This window comes from Psammomys obesus, unplaced genomic scaffold, assembly GCF_907164565.1.
Source record: "Psammomys obesus unplaced genomic scaffold, mPsaObe1.curated_primary_1811, whole genome shotgun sequence".
Classification (NCBI taxonomy): Eukaryota; Metazoa; Chordata; class Mammalia; order Rodentia; family Muridae; genus Psammomys; species Psammomys obesus.
This window is the reverse complement of record NW_026585644.1, coordinates 3,687,924-3,706,669: the sequence shown is the minus strand read 5'-3', so window position 1 is coordinate 3,706,669 and position 18,746 is coordinate 3,687,924. Positions and strand designations below refer to the sequence as shown.

General features: G+C 42.9%; 1 protein-coding gene across 6 annotated transcripts in view; it reads left to right on the top strand.

Moving 5' to 3' along the window:
• The first annotated feature begins 2,214 nt into the window (after positions 1–2,214).
• Immp2l (inner mitochondrial membrane peptidase subunit 2) overlaps positions 2,215–18,746 on the top strand; it is an 815,753-nt gene continuing 799,221 nt past the window's right edge. For 2 of the 6 annotated variants that reach the window (XM_055624028.1, XM_055624055.1), the window contains exons 1-2: positions 2,221–2,268; positions 2,679–2,751. The gene's annotated coding sequence lies outside the window, so the exon portion shown is untranslated. Of the gene's footprint in view, positions 2,269–2,484; positions 2,504–2,678; positions 2,756–18,746 lie in introns of those variants that run through there. The other 4 variants (XM_055624048.1, XM_055624043.1, XM_055624035.1 and 1 more) reach the window with 4 other exon arrangements.

Sequence of the window (18,746 nt, the reverse complement as noted above, 5' to 3'; positions counted from 1 at the left end):
GCTGTCCCAGAGCTCTCTGTGTAGACCAGTAGAGATCTGCTGGTCCCTGCCTCCCTCGTGTTAGGTTAAAAGGCCACCCTGCCCAGCTCTGCTTTTCACATTTCTACACTCTCTCATTGTGACGCAGTTAATCCCCACAAGTATACATCTTCTCTCTCTACTGTTTTTTTTTCTTTTTTTTAATCTGTCCTTGCGCCTTTTAGATTTACTCAGGTCCTTCTCCGCAGTACAGTCTGTACATTAACCCCATTCTTGGCTCTGACCCGCTAAGATCAGCAGGACACAGCCCAAGGTGAACTCCCTCATGGCAAGAGTCTCAGGATCTTCTGGTCTCAGGAGCCATCTCTGATGCCCAATTTCCTGAACGCAGATCCTCATTCCTCTAGCTTTATTGTTACCCCAACCAGATGAAACTGTTTTTATCCCTACTTCTATTTGTGGGCTTAGAAAAGACCCAATTTGTAAGCCTAATTACATCAAGTTGACTTTCTCCCATTAAATATTAATATGATGTGTAACCCTAATTTAAGTTTGTATCATAGTTAGGGAGGGATGATTCAGTTCCTCTAATGACATTGATGCCAAACTTAATGAGCTTCAAGTTTAATGACCTTGCAGAATAAAGGATGTCCAGAGACTTTATCTCAGCTTCTTTCTTAAGATATAATTTTATTTTTAAAGAGCAGTTTTAGACAGAGAGTAAAACTGAACAGAATGGACAAAATTCCCACCTATCCCAGGACAGACACCCACATATTCTAGGACATCCACATATTCCCCCATGCATGTGTGACCTTCTCTTAACATCCTGAGACAAAGTACTGTCCTTCATTTGTGGTCTCAACAACTATATAAACATATAACATATAACAAGCACAATACCATATGGAACAGCATCATGGTCCTCTGAGTCCCCTTTGCGTTGACTTCAGAGCTTTGGCATTTCCAGAGTGGGTTACTTTGGCTTCTTAAATATCTTTGAGTAATCTTGGTGACAAAGTCAGGTCCACTTAGCAACTGTTTTTGTGTGCTTATTTACTTTCCTGTACAATACAAGATCCCCTCTTGATGCTTCCCTACGTTGGTTCCCTCCCATACTGTCAGTTCCTCACTGATGAGCCACCTATTTCGTTTGGCATCTTCTCTACTAGTAGGGCCCAATCCAGCCTACAAATAGGCTCTGTCCTCAGGAGTGGCCCCCAACACCTGCTCTTGGAATTAAGTCTTGAAGCACTGGCTTACCGTGCAGTAATTATTTCAGCTCTTCTAAGAACTGCACCTACGTCCTGTACAGACAGGACAGTAACCTTTTTTTTTTTTCCTTTGGCAGACTTCCGTAATTGTCAGACTGTTTAAGTCTCTCTCTGTCTCTCCCTCTCCCCGCTTTGTTTTTTGTTTTCGAGACAGGGTTTCTCTGTGTAGCCCTGGCTGTCCAGGAACTAGCTCTGTAGATCAGGCTGGCCTCACACTGAGATCTACCTGGCTCTTTTGTGCTGGGATTAAAGGCGTGCACCGCCACCACTTGGCTCCTTTTAAGACTCTTACCTTCTCCTATTTTTAGAATTAATTTCGAATGCTAAGAGTCAGAACATTTTGTATTTATATAGTGCCCTACTTATACCTGAGAATGATAGTTCAGCTGTATCTAGAAGGATAAAGCTAGAAAAGACATAGGCGCCCTTGGGGGTGGGGGTAGAAAAAAAGAAAACTGATTTTGTTGTCTGTTTAGTTTTCTGTTACACTGTTTTTGTCGGTTGGAACAGCACAGTTAAGATTTTGCACAATTAGAGCAAAAGCTTACATTTCTCTAAAGCAAACAGCTGTTCTGGATTTCTTCTCTTGGCTTGCTAGAAGAAGCAAAACGGAAATTTCCCGTGAGCAAGCAAGACAAAAGCTAAAGCCTAGAACAACACAAGGAGCTGTCCAGTCTCGGTACTCGACCTGTAACCAAGGGGAGAAGCGGGAGACAGCTCCCGGCGATTTGCTGCTTTTCCTGGCCCTCCTAGCCATAAATACGCGGCGGGCTTAGACCTAAAGCTCCTACCACTAGTAACTGGTGGCGGGTTCTCTACTGCCAATGATCTGACGTAACCCTCCTTCTGGGGGCGGGATTTCCGTAGGGGGCGGAGCCTCTCGCTGCCGCCTGGCTGGAGGTCGGTGGGCGGGGCGTGCCTCGGCGGGGGGCGTGGGGAGCGGCGATGGGCGGGGCGTGCCGCGGCGAGGGCGGGGCGTGCCGCCGGGACTTCCCTGGGCTGAGCTGCGCAGCGGGTGCGCGGGGAGTGGGGCGGCGGGCCGGGGCGGTGTGGCGAGCGGGTGGGCTTGGGCAGCACCTCCGTGTTCCCGGGGTCTTTTCTCCCGGCTCGGCCGCGGGCAGATGGGCGTAGCTGGGAGGCGGGGAGCCGCTCGGCCGCGCTGGGTCGCGCTCGGCCGCTAGTCGCGCGGCGGCGGCGGCGAGCAGGCGTGCGTGCGCGTGTTCCAGCGAGGCCGCGCGGCCGTCCTCCCAGTGCGTCCTCCTGAACCCCTCAGTTAGGGACCTCGGACCCGATCCTGGCGCCTAGCCGACCGCAGAGCGGCCGGGAGGGAGCGCTGCTCCTGCAGTGATGGGTAGCTGGTGGGAGCTGCTCACGCCTGAGCCACGGGATTTTAAAGGACCTGTCTCTGTCGTTTTTCACTTTTAGGAATTTGGCCAAATTGGGCGAGGGTACAATATTACCACTTACCCCTTCTCACCGAGGGAGAGCGGGAGAAAGGGTAAGTAAGTATCAAGTATCGCTCAGGGGCGGAAGGAGCCAGGACTCTACTCTTGGAGAGGGGAAACTGCTCTAGGGAACTTGGGTCCAAATTCCACTTTTATCAGGCACTGGATACCCACCTTCAAAGGTCACTGGTCCCAAGCTCAAGCCTTTCTTCAGGTTTCCGAAGTCTAGAGTCAGCTGGAAGTTTAACAGCTCTTAGTGCCTTGACAGGAAACTCATTTCCTTTCAGAACCTCTTTAACCTGGCACTTTGATGCTAGAGTTCCTCTCTGGTCCCTTATCCTGCTAGGTAGCCTTCATCACTTTCCGAGACAGTAGGGTCTAGATAATTTAGGTTTTGCTTGGCAGTTACCTCTCCAGGGATCTTTACGTTTTAAAATCTGCCACCAGGGGCAAATAAAGGCAACTTAATAACAAATAAATAACAACTTAATAACAGATAAATAGCAACTTAATATACTTGAAATTCGTTTGAGATCTTTGAGAATTATAGGAGAAAGAATTTGGGGAGGTCCTCTCTCAACCACTCCGGTGCTTTCCTGAAGTTGTGTTGAAGTCTTGGGAAGGTTTCCGCGATTTTCAGTGCCATCTCACTTCCTTCCGTTGGTGCTTCCCTGACACTTTCTCCAGTGCTCCGCTCCCCTAGTCACTGTGTGGTGATATGAAACACAGCTCCATTCATTTTGGAAACCCTCCAGCATTACTTTTGTCCCTGGTAACTTTCACTAAAAATTCAGGTTAGCTCCAAGCAAGAACAGTAAACACATGCTTGCTTCCACAAGGAAGCCAGAGGTGCTGTCAGTGGCCTCCTGGTGTGTACTCCGGACCAACTGGCCTTCTTGTTAGGAGGAAGCGTAGTTCGTGTAAACCAGGACATGGTTGTTCGTTAATGAGGGGCTCTATCTCTGATGTCTTTTCATCGTGTGTTGAGTGAACACTGGTAAAAATGGGATCTGGACAGCTGGTGCTGATGGCTCCTGCCTTCAGTCCCAGCGGAGACAGGTGGATCTCTGAGAGCTCGAGGCCAGCCTGGTCTATATGAGGGAGTTCCAGGCCAGCCAGGAATACAGAGTGAGAGCCTGTCTCAAGAACAAAGAGATCCCATAAACAGGACTAACAGAACAGGATGGAGAGAAGGTGACTGTTGGCGATGGCCTTCGTTGGGGATGGGCCTCCCACAGGTTTCTGTGGGGCTTCTGAGAAATTATGTGTGTGTGTGTGTGTTTGTGTGTGTGTGAAAACTTCCCTCTGTTGCTCTCTTGGTGGCATACGGCCCTGTAGGGTGTGAGGGCAGTGTGGCCACTCCACTCTTCTGGTAGAGTCAGAAATAAACTCGGGTGTAGCTAGAGAGGGTTGTTTCCCATAATGCATAGTGTCATCGTCATTTTTCCAGTGTAATGGACAAGCTGTTTGGGCTCAGTGACTAGGTGAGAGAAACTTCAGTTGTTCTGTAAGAAAGCTGAATTTTAGAAAGCAGGAGACAGCTGAGGGTGGTGCCCTTGGGTAAAGACTGAAGCAGGACTGCCGAGGTGTCTGTACATTTAACCCCATCTCTTTATTGGCGTGCGAACAGGTCACCATCAAAACAAGGCTGTTTAGGGTTAACTCTTAGTGGAGTGTGAGAGTAAAAAGTTGTGTTTCCCACGATTTTAATATTTCGGTATTTACCTTTTCAAGGTTTTGAAGTAGATACTAAATCCACAGCTACGTGGTAGCTGAGATAGTTATCTGTATGAAACATACACACTGTAGCATACTTGTGTATATGTGTTACCATTACATGGTAAAATTTCAAATTTCTTCCTTCCAGGAGTTTGGCTCTCTCTAGAATCTCATGTGTCGGTGTTGTTCCTTTTGTAGTCTTTTATTTCCCTGATGTGCTGGAGGTCAAACCCAGGCCCTTGCTCCTACTCAGCAACTGCAATACCCCAGGGCCTCGGCACAGCCTGCATGCCATCGCACTGTGTCCTGTGGTCTTGTACTGATGTTTTCCTGCTTCAGGCTCCTGCATGCTGGGATTAAAGGTGCCATCATCTCTGGCGTGGTTTCTGTACTCTCAGATGCAGCCTTGAATCCTAGTCTTTATAGTATTAGCTCTGTCCCTTGGGGCCAATTACAGCTGTCCTGCCACTTGATTTGATGCTATCTAAACAGGACGATGAGGACCTAAGAAGGAAGAGTAGATAAAGCGGTGTACACACATACTCACTGTCCTGTTCTCTTTCTGCTTGCCCTTCACTTTCTTCCTTTTTTTTTTTTTTTTTTAACTTATTTTTATTTTGTGTGCATTGGTGTCTTGCCTGCATGCATGTCTGTGGATTTTGGATCCCCTGTAAGTGACGTTACAGACAGTTGTGAGCTGCCATCTGAGTGCTGGGAACTGAACCCAGGTCCTCGGGAAGAGCAGCCTGTGCCCTTAACAGCTGAGCCATCTCTCCAGCCCTGCCAATCATTTGCTGATGATCTTCCTTTGCAGTGCCAGGCAGCCTAGAACCCATTTTCCCATTAGCACCAAGTCTCCTTGATCTATGCATTTTCACAGTAAATAGCCTGCTGCCTCTGATCCCAGAATTTGTGAAACAAGGATTCACATCTATTGTGGCTTGATTTTCCTTTTCCCTTTATCAGTCCTCTGTAAGGACTGTCGGCTTGAAAAACAAGAGACAGGGTTTCTATCTGACACCATTTGCAAAGTGAGACAGACCACATTTAGCTGACAGCTCAAAGTTAGGATTTCTATTTCAGAAACATCTTTGGTTTATAAGGATTATAATATACACACTGATGCCTCATGACCAGGCTGTCATGATTTTGCCAAGTTGTGGCTCTGATATACAGCTAAGCTGTGTATTTAGTGTGTCTAATGCTGCATTTGGAGCCGAGAAAGACAAGTCCACTGACATCTGACTTCACGCCAGACATCTGGCTTCGCTTTGCTGAGGAGTACATTTTGTCAGATTATGAGCATGTCAGCTGCACTGCTGCAGTCTGTGGCATTTCTATTATGGGCTGCGGTCCACAGGGCCCACTGAGATGTTCTGTTCAGATGGCAGCACCTGGTCATATAAGCACGTTTCCTGCAGATGTCTTATGGTGTCATTGTTCTTACAGGTTAGCGGAAAAATACTTCCTAATCTTGGTGCATTTTTACACTAAGTTTTTGTAGGAGGAAAATATTCTTAGAGAAAGAAAAACTTCATTGTAAAACCTGTTAAGCTGAGTATCCTGGTTCATGTCTATAATCCCAAGCAGCAGGGAGGCAGAAGCAGGCTAATTTTGAGTTCTAGGTTAGCCTGGTCTAAATCAGTTTTTTTTTTTTTTAAATTTAAAAAAGGAACCTGCTATATTTTTGAAAGTATATTTTGTTTTCTTTCTGTCTTTCCCTCCTTCTTTTCTCTTCTTTTCTTTTCTTTTTTTTCTTTTCTGTCCTTTTCTTTTCGTTTTTGAGACAAGGTCTTTCTGTGTAGCCCTGGCTGTCCTGGAACTCACTCTATAGACTAGGCTGGCCTTATGCCTCTGAGTTAAAAAGTCCATTTTCAAGTCTTTTTTTTTTTTTTTTTCATGTTAACAGTTGAATTTACAGAAAAAGAATAATAAGTACCATTTGGCTTTCCAGATTAAAGTACCAAAGCCTTTAAACCCGTCATACGCTATTAGAGATGTTGTGTACGCTTAGAGAGTCTTAAATTTTTTCATTTCCTTTGGTCTAACAATTTTTTAAACAACCCTACTTTACATGCCGTATAAGGCATGTAAAGTAGGTATATAAATCAAACATGTACTTATAATAAGTCATAAAGCAATTTATTTAAAAATAGTTGTTATATGAATGCCTTCACCATTTATCACAGAAGAGAAGTTTGCATGGTAATGAAATAGTTTTCTTATTTATTTGCATACAGAATTAAATCTTGCCTGGAGACTAGATACTTCAGGACTTAGAACTATCTTCAGCATTTTTCACAATGGGTTCATATTCCGAATGATGTTTTATATAAATATATAGTAAAAACAGGCAAAAATATGCTTAGGACCATCTCAGAAATTGTTGGAAATTCTATTTCAAGCCAAAAATTTGTTTCATCATTTCGGATGAAATTTAAGCCAGCAACTCAAACAGTACTTTTTAAAATCAGCTATTCTGGAGCTGCTTGTGGGGATTCTCACCTTTAATTCCAGCATTCAGGAGGCAGAGGCAGGCAGGTCTGAGTTAGCCTGGTCTGCATAGCGAGTTACAAGACAACAGAGAAACCTTGTCAAGAAACAAAAACCCAGCTATTTAACATAATGCAAGCTAAGAGCCACTGATTTGTTACTTAGGAATGATGGTTAGGAAATCTAAAGCTTTTGTTTTCCTTAATGAAGCTATGGCCTGGCTATGGTGGTACACACCTTAATCCCAGCACGCAACAGGCAGAGCCAGGCAGATCTCTGTGAGGTTGAGGCCATCCTGGTTACAGAGCCTGTTCCAGGACAGTCAGGGCCACCTAGAGGAACCCTGTCTGGAAAACCAAGAATTAAACGGAAGCTTTTGTGTTTCTATGAGAGCAGAGATCTTTGCGTGTGAGAACAGACGCTGCAGCGATGACTCGGGGTCTCGGAGGTGAGCTGTGGTGTGCAGCCTTGTGTGCTGTGCGGTGCGGCCCCTGTGCAGGCGGGGTCTCCTGGTGAGCGCCGCCAGGCCAGCCTTCAGATCATTATGCATCAGGCTTTGAATTAGCTTTTGCTCACTGGGCACTCAGAAACCTTTTACTACTGCTAAGATTTTTGTTTTCGTCTTTTGTGTTTGTGTGAGCCGTCCTGTCCCTTGGTGTTGTGTCACCGGCCCCATTCCCGATTTTTTTTTTTTTTTTTTTTGGTGTAGCTCTGGGGTTGTGAATCACATTTTAAAAGGTGGTCTACCTGACATGTGCAGTAGTAGTATGGAGAAGGCTGTATTCTGATAATCCGACGTGGCTGAAACTCCCCTTCCACTTTGACGTTGAGGGCCATGGACAGATGCTGGAGGCCTGTCCTATCGGATGTGAGAGTGGGCTGCGAGATCTTGGGCACAGTTCCTCATCTGTAAGATGGGATAATTACACGCAGTTGCCATGAGATCTGGTGTTTATAAAGTACAGTGGCTGCCGGGAAGCGGATTGTTGAGTACTAGCGATTTCATTTACTTCCAGGTCATGACCAAAAGGACAGAGGTTATTCCCGCCTACGTTCAGACTAAGCCGATAGCCAGGGCTGCAGCTCCAGTAAGGAGCTTCCCATAGGACCTGGGACTTGGTAGTGGTTGCTGAGGAGGGGAGCAGTAGTGAGCTGATAGAGGAAGGGGCCAGTTTTCTGCTCAGTCTAAGGACACAGCTCAGTGACATTTGGGGGGTGGGGGCGGAGTGAGTAGGAATCACAGAAAGAGCCATGTTTTTGCCGGTCTCTTTCGTGAGTGACTATTGGCTTTGTTTTCTTGAGCTTAAAGTCTCACTGTATCCCTGGCTGTCCTACAACTCACTATGTAGATAAGGCTGGCCTTGAACTCATGGAGGTCTGCCTGCAGTGGATGATGAAATGCACTCTTTTGAGTGTCGTGTTAAAGGACCGTGGGTATGTCACTGCTGAGCTGAAGGTGCTTAGAAGGTAACATGCACAGTGGTCTTGGATGGCACAGGAGCCCGAGGAAGCCAGAGAAAGCTTTTTGAAGTATTATCAGGTGGATAGGAAGGAGTTGAAGGCCCAGGAAAGTATGAAAATGTTCAGAAGAAATCTAGGGTTACAGAAAAAGAAAAACAGTCGAGTTTGATAAGCCTTATAGAGTGCTGAAGCTGATGGTCAGGCCAATAAAGATGGAAGGATGCTAAAAAGGAGTGGTCAGAGAGGTCGAGAGACCTGTAACATTTACTGTTGGAGCGAAAATCCCCAGAACCATGCAGTGCCCTTCGGATGAATGCTGGATGTCTAGACTTATTTATACTAGTTAACTGCTACTTAATGTTCTTTGACCTACATAGCTCCCCATTTGTATCCTGCTCCTGTGTTAACACTGTTCTGCTTCTGTATTTTTATAAGATTCCACATATAAATGAGATCCTGCATTACAGAGCACTTTTTTTTTTTTTTCCTGTTTCTGGCTTATTTCACTTAACCCAGATTAAACCATATTATGGCAAACGACAGAAGTTTCAATTTCTTTTTTTTTTTTTTTTTCCTTTTCTTTCTTTCTGTCTGTCTGTCTTTCTTTCTCTTTGTTTTTTGAGAACAGGGTCTTGCTATGTGGCCTAACCTTTAAACTCATGATCATTTTGCCTCAGCCTCCTGAGTGCTGGGGTTATAGGTATATTCTGCATAGTACCCTTCTCTCTCCTCTCCAAAAAAAAAAAAAAAAAAACAAAAACAAAAAAACAAAGCCAAAAACCCAAAAAACACCGAATAATATAGTATTTCATTGTATTTCTACACTGCACTTTCTGTATCTATTTCTATGTCAGCAGATGCTTAGGTTGTTTCCATATCTGCACATCAGTTAGGATTGCTACTTAGGTAAGAGACAGTATTGGCAGAAGGTGTGGAAAAATGGGACTATTGTACAGCTATTTTTGAAACAACAGGAGGTTCTATAGAAATTAAAAATAGAACTACTTTTGAAGCCAGCGGTCCTGCTTCAGGGCATGCAACCAAAGAAAGGAAATGGCCTCACGAGAGGATGCTGGCTGTACTATCTGAGCGTTCCCCAGGCGTTCTTGTGTTCTCAAGAATGAGCCAATGCTTTTTTTATTTTATATACAAGAGAGAGTTCATGCTGAGAGGAAGGAACCATAGAAAGGAAAATGTGGAAGCAAAGTTGTATGCATCCCAGACATCATGCTTTTTTGTGAATGGAAACCAGCTTGTGTCTGCCCACTTCTTCACTGGTGTTACAGAATGCCTGATTCTTCCTCTTCCTTGTCATTTCCTCTTCTTCCTTTTCTTCTCCTCACCTCTCCTCCTCCTTTTCCTTGTCCTCTCCTCCTCCCCTGTTTGCACCTCCATGATAGGAACTTAGGCTTCCTGAGCCATGGCATGTGTAAAATTGAGATGCTTTAGATTTCTTCTTTTTTTTAGAAGGAATATAACTTATTAATTAAAATGAGCTTTGTTAACAATTTCTAGTAATATACATATTGTAACAAGTGAAATGTGTTAAGACATAAAAATCAAAATTTTATGTCTTATTTGAATTCCACATTTTGCTCATTGAGACCATTTTTATATTTTATTATTATCATTTATTACAATTTATTCCATTTGTGTCCCTGCTATGGCCCCCTTCCTCATCCCCTCCCAGTCCTACCCTCCCTCTCTCTTCTCCCATGTCCCTTCCCTAGTCCACTGATAGGGGAGGTCCTCCTCCCCTTCCATCTGACCCTAGCCTATTAGGTCTCATGAGGACTGGCTGCATTGTCTTCCTCTGTGGCCTGGTAAGGTTGCTCCCTGCTCAGCGGGAGGTGATCAAAGAACCAGCCACTGAGATCATGTCAGAGACAGTCCTTGTTCCCATTTCTAGGGAACCCACTTGTAGACTGAGTCGATGGGCTACACCTGAGCCTGGGTTTTAAGTCCTCCATTGAGACCATTTTTTTTTTTTTTTTAAAGACTACCTTAAATATTTTCTTAGGGTTACTTACTATTGCTGTGGTGAAACACCACAGCCAAAGAAACATGAAGAGGAAAGGGTTTATTTAGCTTACACTTCCATAGCAGTGTTCATCATTGAAGGAAATCAGAACAAGAACTCAAACAGGGAAGGATTCTGGAGGCAGGAAACATAGGATGCAGAGGTCATGGAGGGATGCTGCTTATTGGCTTGCTCCACATGGCTTGCTCAGCCTGCTTTCTTACAGAACCGGGAAGACCAGCAGACCAGGGATGGCCCCACCCACAACAGGTAGGGTCATTGTTCCCCTTCCCCCTTAACTCAGTGAGAAAATCTTTACTGGCTGCCCTATAGTCCTGTCTTATGGGCCTTTGCTTTATCATTATTATTATTATTATTATTATTATTTTGAGGCAGGGTAGCCTTGGCTGTGTATCCTCTCTGTGTAGTCCTGCCTGTCCTAGACTTGCCCTCAAACTCAGAGATCCACCTGCCTCTTCTTTCTCGACCCAAGTGCTGAGATAACAGGGTGACACCACATCTGGCCGGTAGGCATTTTCTTAATTTGAGGTCTCCTCTTCAAAGATGACTGTAGTTTGTGTGTAGTTGACATAAATCTAGCCAGCACAAATGCCAGCATTGTATACCATTCATGTAGATTGGTGAATTTTTCCTTTCATTTTTGTCTGTTCCATACTGAACACTCACCACGTTAAACTATTATTTTTTATTAGGCTTGATTGCTGTCAATTTCATACACATGTATAGTACATTATATTGACTCTCTCCACCCCTTGTCTGGCTATCACTCCTGTCATACCCTCTTCTTCCCTCTAGGCTCTTTCTCACATTTATTTCTTGATTCACTAATTTTTACCACAGCTTACTGCTTTGATTAAGGATGAGTGTAGCACTTGTATATGGGTATAAACATAAGAATTTAGAATGTAGTTTGTCATTTAATTAAGCACAATAGTGAGTTTCCTAGGCCTGTGACCTCCCAGCCCTGGGTTTTTGACAGCTTCATAGTATCAGGCATGTAGTCCTTCCTGTGGATTGGGCTTCAAGATTAGTTCAAAACTGATTGGTTACTCTCATTGCGGTTGTGCCACTGTTAAACCAGTGGGCGCCTCTTGTTGGTAGGTTGGCTTGTAGTTCCTGGTATCACAGTTGGAAAAGAATGTTGATACGTTGTCTCTCCTAGCATCCTGCTTAGCAACTTCTGACCCTAGGAAAGCTTGTTAGGAAGGAGGAAGTTTCTAGCTCCGTTCCAGTTTGGTTTCTCTTAGGTGGTGAATTTCTTTTCTATTGCTTTATCACATGTGAGAAACTCAGTGGCTGAAACAGTAGTCATGTTTTTGTCATAACTGATCTAAGTCTCCCCGAGTGTCTCATGGAATTGCTCTCAGGTACCAGCTGGAGCTAAATTATCAGAGGCTGGCTGAGCCTGAGTTATTTCCAAGATGACCTGCACATATGGCTGGCAGGTTAGTGTTGGCAAGTTCCATGGGGCTGTCCTCATACAGGGGAGCAGGCTTCCTCCAGCGCAAGAGTCAAGACACCACCATGGAAAGGGTAGTTGCTTTTATTACTGACTCACCATTTTAGATATTCTGTTGGCTTTATAGTCCAGCTGTGCTGCAAGAAAGAGAAGTTCCACATGGGAATAAGGCAAGAGAGCATCTTGGGGTTTGGCTGTATGAGAGGTTAACAGCCCCAGCGTGGCATAGCATTGCACTGAGGTTCACATAAGAATTTATGTGCAAGTCCTTTATAAATCAAAAAAACAGCATGTAAATGCAGCAGAAGGGAGACTGTTTCATTTGACCAGTAAATTATAGGCTGAATGAAATTATCTTGCTTTGTGTCATATTAACTTTACAACTCTTTTGTGTTCTTCCTCCTCTTGCTATTTCCCCTGCTTCTCTTCCTCCAATTATTTTATATTCTATTTTTATCTCCTGTATTGTTTCTATAAGAAATATCTCCTTCTAATGATAAGTTAGAACAACAAGTTTTTAATCAAGTTTTTCTCTTCTGTTGGTGTAAAAGCGATATATTGAATTGGAGAAAACCAAAGGTAACAGTAATGATAGCAGGGACTGATTGGTCACCCAAGTTTTAACTTAAATATTATTTGCGAGGGTCTGTCTCTTTGAAAAATCTTTTTTTTTTTTTTTTTTTTTGTCCTCTCTTGGCATTTTTTTTTTCTCTTTTTCTTGGGGTATATTTGTAGATTTTTAAAAAACTAACTTTAAAGACAAGGTTTCCTGTCTTTTATTCCTCATGCTTCTAGGTCTCCATTGTTGGCCTTCCGTCATGCCTGGGATTCAGGCTTTGAGCATGCTAGGCAAAGGTTCTACCATCTGAGCCATATCTCCAGCCCCATAGACTGGAAACTTGTTAAAGTAGGGGCAGCATCTTACTCTCTTTCAGTGTGCTCCTCCAGCACACTTTATCCCAGGCTTTGGATGTCATGTTTTCTTAAGCAATATTCACTGAACAACTGCAGACTGCTGCTCTCCAATTCCACTGAATCAGAGAAAGAGGGGTATTTGGCCCAGCTGGAAGTGACGGTGGCGGCGGCTTCTGTCAGGTTCACCATCAAGCCTGTCCTTCATAGATCCCTGTTTTGCTAGTGGAGTCTTTTGCCTTTCTTGAATAATCCAGGGGTTTAGACTGCGCAGCCTGGCCTCCTACGCTAAACAAGCAAACCCACATGCATTGGCGGCCATTCCTGTGTGACTTTGAGGATCTCAGTGGTCCTGTGCTTATATTGAAACTGTGCCACAGTTTGACTTTTTCAACCAAGAATACCCGGGAGATAAAAGTGTACAACTTTCTTCCATGTAATAAATCACAAAAATGTAATCTTTGCAGTTTTCCATTTTTTTTCTGAAATAGGTATTTGTACTGACATTTTGACACTTTTTTTTTTTTTACTATACCGGTTATGGTCACTTTTGTAAAAATTGTTTTGTAGCTTGAGGACGTATTGTAAAGACAGTTGCCATTGAGTTGCAGTTCTGACAAAGTTCAGTTCAGCAAAGATGGAAATGTATATCCAAAGATGGGAAGGGTTTGTAATGTTATCACATACGTGTTTTCTCTGCATGAATTTCCTACCTTGTGCAGCAATAACAAACTCAGCAATTTCGGATTCTTTCTCTCCTTTATTCTGGCAGATTTTCCTGATTTTTTTGCTCTAGGAATTCTTCTCTGCCTTCACCATGACCAGCCTGTCTTCCACATCTCCACACCCAGCTTCCTCCCTGTCTTTGGAAGTGGGCAGAGTAGAGGGGCACAGGATGCATGACAGGAAGCACTGGTGTGTGCAGAGGAGGTCCTTGCAGCATCAGATGGATGCCTGGGTACCTTCCTGTGCCCAGTGCTGTACGTGGTGCTAACGGGGCCAGGGAGGTAAAAATAAAGATTGCTGCTGTTGCTTTTAAAAACATTTTGTTTTCAATTTTTGATAATTATTTATTTTATGTATATGAGTGCTCTGTTTTTAAGCACACCAAAAGAGGAAATCAGATTCCATTACAGATAGTTGTGAGCCACCATGTGAGTGCTGGGACTTGAACTGAGGACCTGTGGAAGAGCAGCCTGTGCTCTTAACTGCTGAGCCATCTGTCCAGACCCTTATTTTATCTTCTGTATATGAGCGTTTTCCCTACAAGTATGTCTTTATACCACATGCATACCTGGTGCTCTTGGAAGTCAAAAGAGAATGTTAGATCCCTTGGAACTGGAATTATGGATGGTTGTGAGCTACCATATAGATGCTGGGAACCGAACCTTGGTCCTCAGTGAGAGTGAGAAGTGTCCTTAACTGCTGAGCCATAGAGGAAAGTTAACGGGTGGTGCATTGGTTTCCTGTGTTTCCCTCCCTCCCACACGCCCAGCCTCCTGCACCAGCAGTGAGACCTCTCAGAACAGTGCGTGTGAAACCGTTATCAACCAGTTTGACGTCCTGTGATCTCAACAGTACAGCAGGTTATTTGAGGTCTCCGCTATATATGACTGTCTACAGTTAATACTGTAAACATTCTTTAAATAAAGCTTAAAATGGGTGTTAAATGTGTTGTTGTTGTCGTCATCCTCAGCGCCATCTGAGACCCCACAGAGTGGCCTGGGTTCTGAGACACCCTCTAGCTCTGCATTGCTGCAGCAGCTCTTTCTCAACTCCATCTTCACGTTAGAGCTTTTTAAATTTGTGTTTTTAATTTGTGATAAAGAAATGTGCCTAACTGGGACTGAGAGATGGCTCAGTGTTTCCAAGCGTTTGCTGTTCCTCCAGAGGTTCTGGATTCCGTTCCCAGCACCCACATTGTGGCTCACAATCATCTGTAACTACTCCATGGGATCTGATTCATTTTCTGGTATGCAGACGTACATGTAGCCAAACACTCGTACATGTAAAATTAATAAATCTTTTTTAAAAAAGAAAACGTTTCCTTCGTTTTATAGATAAATGATTTTTTAAAAGCCAAAAGGATGGTTCTTTAGTGATATGTGAGGAAAACGAGCCTGCATTCATTCCTGTGTATATCTCCCTGGTTAAACCTGCTTGAGTCTTCTTGTGAGAGGCTTTGGAATATTTTGCTTGTGTGCTTGGCTCCTAATCATATTTATTACCCTCTTGTCAGCTTGAGATGTTAGCTTTCTTTTCAAGAACATGAATTATATTGCTGCATTCTGAGTCAACTCAGAGACCCATCATTTTCTGCTCTGGAAGGAAAAGGCTGGGTTCTAAAGTCCTTATGAGCAGTCTCTGTGTAGCTGAAATCACAAGGGTAAAGTCAAGTCAGGTAGAGAGATTCTGAGGAAGGTGATAAAAATTACCTTGTGAAGTTGAACTCCTCAGGCAAGGAACACAGTAAACACATTTCTGGTTTCAATCAAAATGTCCCTCTGCTTAGACTGATCAGTGACAAAATGTCTTAAGTTAGACACAACTTTATGCTTTCCAGTCTGAGAATGCACAGGCGTTCCAGATAAGCGAGTAAACAGCCTCTCTCATTAGCACCGTTGGTATTTCTATTACATTGAATGTCAGCTTGTATATATCTACTAATTTGAAGTTTTTTTTTTTTATTTCAGAATATATCACAGGTTTACAGATAGAATGATGGACATCTTATGGCAAAAGATACCAGAATATTCAATCGCTAACTTTTATGCTAGACATTGGCAATCCAAAAGAAACTGTCACCAGCAAATAAAAGATGCAAACAATTGATGGTGTTACCTCACACCATGCTGAGGATGGGAGAAGATAATTTGACGCATGTCTAGAGAGGCACAGAGTTAAACAAGTTTTCACTTTTGAACACATTTATTTGATAAAATTTTTCTTTGTAGCAGCCAAAGAAAGTCACTGTAGAGAAAGGACCTAGGAGCTAAAATTTGAAATAATATTTCATCTCTACAGCTGGGTTCTCTGGCAAAATTTGAAGAAAATCAGTGATGCTAATATTTCATGAACTCTTCATGGATGTTTAATACCAGGACCTGAGGACAGTCAAAAGGAATTTGACTCTTATGTAAAATGGGGAAATCAGAGTAAAACTCTTGAGTAAATGGTGCCAGTTGAAGGCTTATGTGTCGTCTTGGTTTCTTTTAATTTTTTTCCCTCTGTGGTACTCTCACTGTGTATCTGGCTGGCCAAGAACTAGCTGGGTTAAGCCAGGCTGACCTCAGACTCATAGAGATCCACCTGCTTCTTCCTGTGGCTCATCTTGGCTTTCACAAGAATGAAAAAATGACAGCCAGCTATGATTTTGTATTGTTAGTAGGCTTATCTGTAAGTTGGTTAGACTGTTCAAAGTTGAATGGAGGGCTTGAGAAGTGAGTTGGCTGTTAAGAGCACTGGCTGCTCTTCCAGAGGACCTGAGTTCAAATCTCTGTACCTACATGGCAGTCATAGCCATTTATAGCTCCAGTCTCAGGGGATCCAGTGCCATGTTGTGACCTGTCGGCACCAGGCATGCATGTGGTACACAGACATACATGCAGACAAAACACTTGTATGTGTAAAATGAATAAAAGTAGAAAAAAATAAGTTGAATGGAAACTAATTGTTTCATGCCCTCAGACAAGTAGAAAAAGACATTGCTCTCTTCTACCTTTGTGCAGAATTTTATTCTGTAGTGGTTAAAAATGATTCATTGAATAGGCAAGAATAGATCTGATATTTGATCTGGACATTTGTATGCTGCTTAAGTTCAAGATTGTGGTCAGTAGTTTTTGTAAGATTCCTTCTGACCAGCTCACTCCCCCACTTGAAATGGTTCTGTTGCTTCTGGTTTCCCTTAAGTTACCATAAAAACTAGCTTGAATTGGGTTGACCTCCTCCTCCCTAACTTGACCTCTGGCTTTTTCTCTTTTCACTTCAGTATCCACACGTTGTACATCAGCCAGACTAACTTAAAGGCAATATTTTCTTGTTACTTTGGTCTTTGTTTTATCTTTTTAAAAAAATCTAAAACGTCTCAGTTTCCCCAGTCATAGTCTCCTGTCCATAAAAACCATTGTATTTCCTTAATTTTATGACTCTGCAATTTTGTCTGGCCTCGCCAGGTGCTGTTGAATAAAGGTGGATCTTGAGTGATGGGGATGGCAGCAGAAATACCAACTTCAGTTAACTTTTGAAAAAATAAAGAAATGTTCAAAATAACATTGTTTGAATAAAAGACACAGGGGAGTGCCTTTCTTTCTCAGTGTAAGATCAGTGAGTAAGCCTTCTCCCTGTGATGAGGAGTTTTGAGGAACACATAATGTTAATGTCAGCCGCAGTTGCTGGTAAATAGCGAAGCCTTAGGAGACCTTAAGCACCTGGGAAGCGGTAACCAAGGGGCTCCTTGGAGAACTTTTGACTGGAGGCCCATGTGGCCAGTGTTAGGAAGGTTGACCCGAGAGGTGGATAGCACAGGCGGAGCATTGCGGGGCTGATGGGAAGGGTGCCAGTTAGGGAGCTAATTCATTAGCCAACTGATTGTTTTCCTTCTGGTGACTGGGTAAGAAGGTGATAGATGGTCAGAAACCAGTAAAGGAAGTTAGAACTTAACCATGGAAAGTGTTGCATTGAAAAAGGAAAAAAGAAAAAAAAAAGGCCCTATTTTACAACTTTATGAAAGTAGCAGGTGATTAGGAGAAAAGCCCAGTGATTATGTGATAAATATGAACAGCTCATAATAAGAGAATTTTAAAGTACAATGTCAATAAGACTACTTCTGACAGCTAATCTATAAAGAAACAGATTTTGAGGACACAGTTTATCAAGGGTTAGGGATGTAGGCTGTGCCAACATTGCTAATGGGGCCTGAGGATCTGTGTTACCCTCTTAGTTGAAAGAGTTAACAAAACAAAGTGCACCTACTGCTTGGTTCTTGTACCAGAATGTATCCGAAAGATCTGCTCCTGTGAAATAGTACATATTTAAGGGTGTTCTTTTTATTTAATTTTATTTTATATGTTTTGCCTGCATGCATGTGCATGCAGTGCTGGCCTGGGCCAGACAGGAACGGCAAATGCTTTGGAACTAGAGTTGCAGATGGTTGTGAGCCACCGTGTGTGTGCTGAGACTCAAAGCTGGGTCCTTTGCAAGAGCAGACAGTGCTCTTAATTTCTGAGCCATCTTTCTTGTCCTGTTATTCTTGGTATTAATTAGAAACAGATCTCCATTTTTAGGGAAGCTGGTCAGTAAATTGACTCAGGTTTACTGGCATATGTAGTAATAGTCAAATGAAGGCAGTTAATATTCCGAGCTGGAGTAGACTTCAAGATAGATTATTAAATAAAAAAGATAACGTGAAAAAAAAAGATAACGTGTAAAATGGATACCAGGTTACTATTTTAGAGAGGACTAAATTAAAAGTTGTTTATATGCCTAAGGTCTTTTCCTTTCTTTCTTTCTTCCTTCCTTCTTTCCTTCCTCTCTCTCTTTCTTTCTTTCTTTCTTTCTCTTTCTTTCTCTCTCTTTCTTTCTTTCTTTCTTTCTCTCTCTCTTTCTTTCTTTCTCTCTCTCTCTTTCTCTTTCTTTCTCTCTTTCTTTCTTTCTCTCTTTCTTTCTTTCTCTCTCTTTCTTTCTTTCTCTCTTTCTCTCTTTCTCTCTTTTATTTCTCTCTTTCTCTCTCTTTCTCTCTTTCTTTCTTTCTCTCTCTCTTTCTTTCTCTCTCTTTCTCTCTTTCTTTCTTTCTCTCTCTCTTTCTTTCTCTCTTTCTCTCTCTCTTTCTTTCTTTCTTTCTCTCTCTCTCTTTCTTTCTTTCTTTCTTTCTTTCTCTCTTTCTTTCTTTCTCTCTCTCTTTTTCTCTCTCTTTCTTTCCCTTCCTTCCTTCCTTCCTTCCTTCCTTCCTTCCTTCCTTCCTTCCT